This window comes from Glycine max, chromosome 15 (genome assembly GCF_000004515.6).
Source record: "Glycine max cultivar Williams 82 chromosome 15, Glycine_max_v4.0, whole genome shotgun sequence".
NCBI lineage: Eukaryota > Viridiplantae > Streptophyta > Magnoliopsida > Fabales > Fabaceae > Glycine > Glycine max.
In genome coordinates, this window is record NC_038251.2 from 22,425,054 (window position 1) to 22,431,363 (window position 6,310).

General features: G+C 39.8%; 1 pseudogene; it reads left to right on the forward strand.

Annotated features, from left to right (window-relative positions):
* LOC106796243 (peptidyl-prolyl cis-trans isomerase FKBP20-1-like) overlaps window positions 1-5,764 on the forward strand; it is a 27,141-nt pseudogene extending 21,377 nt beyond the window's left edge.
* The last annotated feature ends 546 nt before the right edge of the window (window positions 5,765-6,310 follow it).

Genomic DNA, 6,310 nt, shown 5'->3' on the forward strand with positions numbered 1-6,310 from the left:
TATTTCTTTTGTCATTTTTATTCTATGTTATTATTTTGACTTGAGAGACTAACGTTTGTTTTTGCTGTTTCGATTGTCATTTGTACAGCGCATACATTTTTGTTTAGATTGGTGCGTTAGTATTTATATATCATTACTATCAATGATGTTTGAAATTCTGGAACTGTGTAGAGTTCTTCGTTTAGGAACATCGTTTGAAAGCATATATGTAAAATAAACAAAAAAATCATCATAAAAATAAAAATAGAAAAGAAAAGAAAATGAAATGGAAAAGAGAACAAAAGGAAAGAAAATGAAATGAAAAAGAGAGCAAATAAGAAAAAAAGAAGAAGGCAAGTAAGGAAAAAGGTGGAAAAAGAGAAAATAAGTTGTCTAGCTAAAAATGACATGCTTTTGAAAAGAGACGATTTCCAACTTTTCTTTGAAAAAATTCATTGATCATAACCAATTTTTGGAAAATGTGTATACACCTGAAGGGTGAATGCTGTGAAGATTTTCCCGGACGCCCGAAATGGACTCGAATGAATGCACAAATTGATAAAAGAACATATTTTGGAAAACATTGGGTTGATTTAAAATAGAGGAAATAAATCCTGAGCCCTAGCATCACATGACCATAAAAATTTGACACTTGAGTGTTCGCATAGGTGCATGCATGACCAGTTTTGCATAAAATTTCCAAATCATCATTTTTGCATTTGTGTCATGGAAATAATGTGGGGCATCCCTTTTATCCTTGAACCAAACCAAACCCCGACATGTATCATGTCTAGCCATTCTACAAACCTTGAGCCAAAATCCTGACTCACCATAAACCTTGACCTAGGGTGAGAATGTCAATCCTTACCCTCGGAAGCAAAAAAGAAAAGAAGGAAAATTTCCAATCAAAGAGAAAGCAAAAAAGAAAAGAAAGGAAATTCCCAATCAAAGAGTGGGAGAAAGCAAAAAGAAAAGAAAGAAAATTCCCAATCAAAGAATGGGAGAAAGTAAAAAAAAAGAAGAAGAAGAAGAAGAAGAAGGAAAGAAAGCCCCTGATCGGGGATCGAAGGAAAAACAGAAGAAATATGCAGAGAGGTCTTTGGACCGGACAATATCTGAACAATACAGAATTGTCACCAAATGAACGAAAAAAGAAGGAAAGAGAACCACAACCTAAAATAGTCTTCTCCCTTTGATTACCAACCAGAATCCCGTGCGCTAGCGACTTTTTTTTCTCTCGCCCCGCACTAAACAAAAACAGAAAAAGAAAAAAGCCAGAAAAATCAAAAGCCAAAAACACACAAAAGCCGAAAGAAGAAACCACCAAAAGAACCCATTCCCAAAGGAAGCCCTATTGATCCATGATCACGCGTGTAATTTTTGATTTGATAGGAAATAATTTGCAAAGTCAAGTCATGACATATCTATGGTTCGGAATTAGGATGAAACACTTACCTGTGCGAGATTGATACACTTTGAGTAGATTTCTTCTATTTTTTTCGAACCCAGTGTTTCCTCTAAATGATCATTTAGAAACGAAATGCTAACATCCAAAATCTCATTTATGGTTATGGGAGATTTCATCAGCAGACTCTCCTTCCCCGGTAGACGCATTGTTTTTTCACTCAAAAAAGCATATGCTGCTCTAAGTCAGTTGGAATGTTTGTCTCTTTGCTAAAGCATGTTTGCATTTTAGTGGAGAAAACAACGAGACTTTTTCAAGTCTCACAAGTTATCCAGAACTACGTAGGTCTGAATTCCTCATGGGAGGATGCGTAGGAGCAAGAGCCTCGCTTTTGTCGACCACACCGGCTTTTGTTGCCATGACTCAAGAGCTGGTAGCCCGCGGAGATACCTTACGGTTATCCGCACCTTTTTGTCATCCAGAGGCGGCGGGCCCGATGACAAGCAGAGACCAAGTTTGGTCATCCTGCACCCATGATACGCGGAGATACCTTACGGTTATCCGCACCCTTTTGTCATCCAGAGGCGGCGGGCCCGATGACAAGCAGAGACCAAGTTTGGTCATTCTGCACCCATGATACGCGGAGATACCTTACGGTTATCCGCACCCTTTTGTCATCCAGAGGCGGCGTGCCCAAATTCTCGGTTACCAAGTTTGGTCATTCTGCACCCATGATACACGGAGATACCTTATGGTTATTCGCACCCTTTTGTCATCCAGAGGCGGCGGGCCCGATGACAAGCAGAGACCAAGTTTGGTCATTCTGCACCCATGATACGCGGAGATACCTTACGGTTATTCGCACCCTTTTGTCATCCAGAGGCGGCGGGCCCGATGACAAGCAGAGACCAAGTTTGGTCATTCTGCACCCTTGTATCATCCAGAGGCGGCGGGCCCGATGATACGCGGAAATACCCGAGTGGTTATCCGTATAAACATTCTTTTGCTATCTGTAAGACAGAACGCTTGATAGCATGCAGGGGCTGACACAGTCGTCTGCACCTTTTGTTCCTCCGGGAACAACAAAGTCATTTACATGCGGAAATTTCATGGTCGCCCGCGACTCTCGTCAACCGAGAGGAGCGAAATTAGTGTCATACACTGATTTTCGGGGACCTTTGCTTGATGACATGCGACCATTCTTTGGTCCTTGTGAGATGCTTGGCATCCATCATTAGGCAATTTGTGAAATCCTAGGAACGACAAGTCACGGTCACCCGCGACTCTCGTCAACCGAGAGGAGCGAAATTAGTGTCATACACTGATTTTCGGGGACCTTTGCTTGATGACATGCGACCATTCTTTGGTCCTTGTGAGGTGCTTGGCACCCATCATTAGGCAATTTGTGAAATTTTGGGAACAACAAGTCATTTGCATGTGGAGATTTTATGGTCACCCGCGACTCTCGCCAAGTCGAGAGGAACGAAATTAGTGTCTTATCTTTACTTTCCTTTTATCTCCAATAAAAGACAAGTAAAGAGGGGCAACTGTCATACCCTAATTTCGTCCGGGGACCTTTGCTCGATGACGTGCGACCATTCTTTGGTCCTCGTGAGGTGCTTGGCACCCATCATTAGGCAATTTGTGAAATTCCAGGACATGCCGAAAAACCAAAAAAATATTGATGCACAATCCGTAAGTTTCCGTGACACACCGGAAATCAAATGGAAGCATCGTTGCATAATTAAGTGAGGTTCCGTAACATTCCGTAAGTCAAAAAGGGGATGATTATGTAATCCGCAAGGTTCCGTAAACATTACGGAAAGAAAACAAGTATCGTTACGAAATTCGTAAGTTTCCGTAACTTTACGAAAAAAGAATCACCAAAAAACAGCAGAGGGGGGTGTACTTAGTAAAAATGGGGGTGCAAATAGCACCCAGGCCCATTTGGGCCCTCCAGAATATTCCTCCAGAAGGCGGTTGCTTCTGGAGGAAGCAACCCTGCTCGCCTGGGCGAGCTGAGCTCGCCTGGGCGAGCTGGGCGGCAACCACCTCCCCTATTTTGCTATAAATAGGGGAGGAAGTGGAGAAGGAAGGGGTTCAGCCCCTTAGGCACTTCTCTCTCTTTCGAATTTGCTTGGAAAAATTGTTTCCGTGAAGAAAATCTAAGCCGAGGCGCTTCCGAAACGTTTCCGTAACGTTTTCCGTGAGGAATCTCGCAAAGGTTTCAACCGTTCTTCGACGTTCTTCATTCGTTCTTCATCGTTCTTCGATCTTCAACGGGTAAGTACCTCGAACCAAGCTTTTCGATTCATTCTATGTACCCGTAGTGGTCCACATTGTGTTTCGTGCATTTTTATTCTCGTTTTGTTTACTTTTTATACCCCCTGTTGACGTGCTTAAGCCATTTTACTTAAGTCATTTCTCGCTTAACTTAAAAATAAAATAAATTTCCACCGAACGTTTGAATTGTATTATCCATTAACTTCGGTTAAAATAAATTCCGACCGTTCGGTCGTGCCGTAACCACGTTGGAAATCAAAAAGAGGTAAAAAATAATATAATAATCAAAAAGACATCTTTTAGTAAAATAAAGCGGAAAATCAATCGGACGTTTTCTCTTTGGGATTTCTCATTCTTAATCGAATTGATTAATAACTAAAGTGAAACTAAAGGCTAAAATCAATTCGCCTAGTCAAGCTCGTCCATAAAAATAGGCTTTTGAAGTTTGTTATTTCAATTTCTCACTAAGTAAAATGGATCATTTTTAAAGTCCAACGCCTTAAAATGATCACCACTTAAGTAAAGAATCGCTTGATAAGAAAGAACTACGTAGGTCTGAGTTCCTCATTAAGGATACGTAGGAGCAAAAGCCCCGCTTTTGTCGACCACCCCAAGAGATCGTTAATGGTCCAATGCCTTAACGTTTCTCTTCTTTCAAAAAAACAAGAGATCGTTAATGGTCCAAATGCCTTAACGTTTCTCTCCTTTCAAAAACAAGAGATCGTTAATGGTCCAACGCCTTAACGTTTCTCCCCTTTCAAAATCAAAAGACCGTTTAATGGTTCAACACCTTAAATGACCTTTTGTTCAATAAAAACATATTTTGCAAAAAAGACAAAAACAACTTAACAAAACACTTTTTTCCGAAAGAACTACGTAGGTCTGATTTTCTCATCCCAAATTGAGGAATACGTAGGAGCAAAGGGAAACACCCTTGTCGACCACAAAAAAGGAAAAATATAAAAAGGGTATAAAGGATATAAGAACATAAAAGGGAATATAAAAATCAAAGTCATGTTTGCACATTCGATTAAAGGCTGTCGTCCCTTGGGACGGACGTGTGGGGTGCTAATACCTTCCCCGTGCGTAAATACAACTCCCGAACCTTTCACTTAAAAGTTCGTAGATCGCGTCTTTTCCGGTTTTTCCGACGTTTTCCTCAAATAAACGTTGGTGGCGACTCCGCGCGTATTCCTTTCGTGGAACACGCATCCCGCGAGTCTCGCGTCGCCCTCCCACCGAAGGGTAGGTTGCGACAGTCTTGAATAAAGCTTTGAAACGCATGTTACCCTTTGGCATCATCAAAACATCAGCTTGATCCTTTGTCTACAAATTTTACTGGTGTTCTAATTATTTTCAATCATACTATCATGTCATAAAATCAGCCTGGGATACAAATTCTACTGGTGTTCTAATTATTTTCAATCATACTATCATGTCATGAAATTAGCCTTGGATACAAATTCTACTGGTGTTCTAATTATAGTGAGAGGCTTTATAGCACCATTCTGGTCTTTATAGAATAATTAGATGAAGTCATGTTGTAATACCTTAATGCTGCTTTGTTTCCTATTCTAGTTTATTTTCATCTCACAAGCTTGCATATACTAATGACTGCAAATTTATAAATTTTCAATTCCCTTGCAGTGCAACACTTGTTTTTGAAGTTGAGCTAGTTGCCTGTCAGCCAAGGAAGGGCTCCAGTTTGGGAAGTGTTTCAAAGGAGAGGGCTAGGCTTGAGTAAGTAACAGATTTAATATTTTACCAAATTTAAGTGCTTCTGCACCTGTCCTAAACTAAAGTTGGAAGTGGAATGCCATAATTTCGTGTTGCTTTGGATGTCTCTTTTTTTATTGGAAAGCAATAATATATATATATATATATATATATATATATATATATATATATATATATATATATATATAATGTCTTGTCATGAAAAAAAGTGAACTGAAGAAGCAGAGAGAGCTAGCTGCTACTGCCAAAGAGGAGAAGAAAAAGTAGAGATTAGAAGCAAAAGCAGCGGCTGCCGCACGTGTGCAAGCCAAGTTAGAAGCCGAAAAAGGTCAAGGAAAGGGTAAAGGTAAAGCAAAGTAGGAAGTTATCAAACGTCTACATCATATCATGGTTATCTGTATCTACATTTTAAGTGGTAGCTTCTTATCATCTTAACAGATAGCTTCACTGGCAATCCAAAGTGGGAATGGACTTCTCTTGAAAGGTGGCAAAGAAGCTAGGCGGTCAAATGCAATTTTGCACAAAGTTTGGTTTCAAATAAATTAATTTGTGAACTATTTCTTTTTTCAATTTTATTATGTTTCAAAGTCGCCATTAATAAAATATTTATGGGGTTGATTTTGTATCTCTGAGATGCAGGTAATTACTCAGGCCATACCAGATACTGTTGGTGGAAAACTTATAGGACTTGTGACCTCAAGGGAAGAAATCCCTAAGCTACTTAAGGTGAACTAATCATTGGAGCTTAATTTCAATTTCATAACCCTATTCACCTTAAGCATTGGCATCTTTCTATTTAAATTTCAGCTGGATGATGTAATCGATCTGGTGATTCCAAGAGGCAGCAACAAACTTGTTTCTCAGATCAAGAGTTCCACTAAAATTCCCGTTTTAGGTCATGCTGGT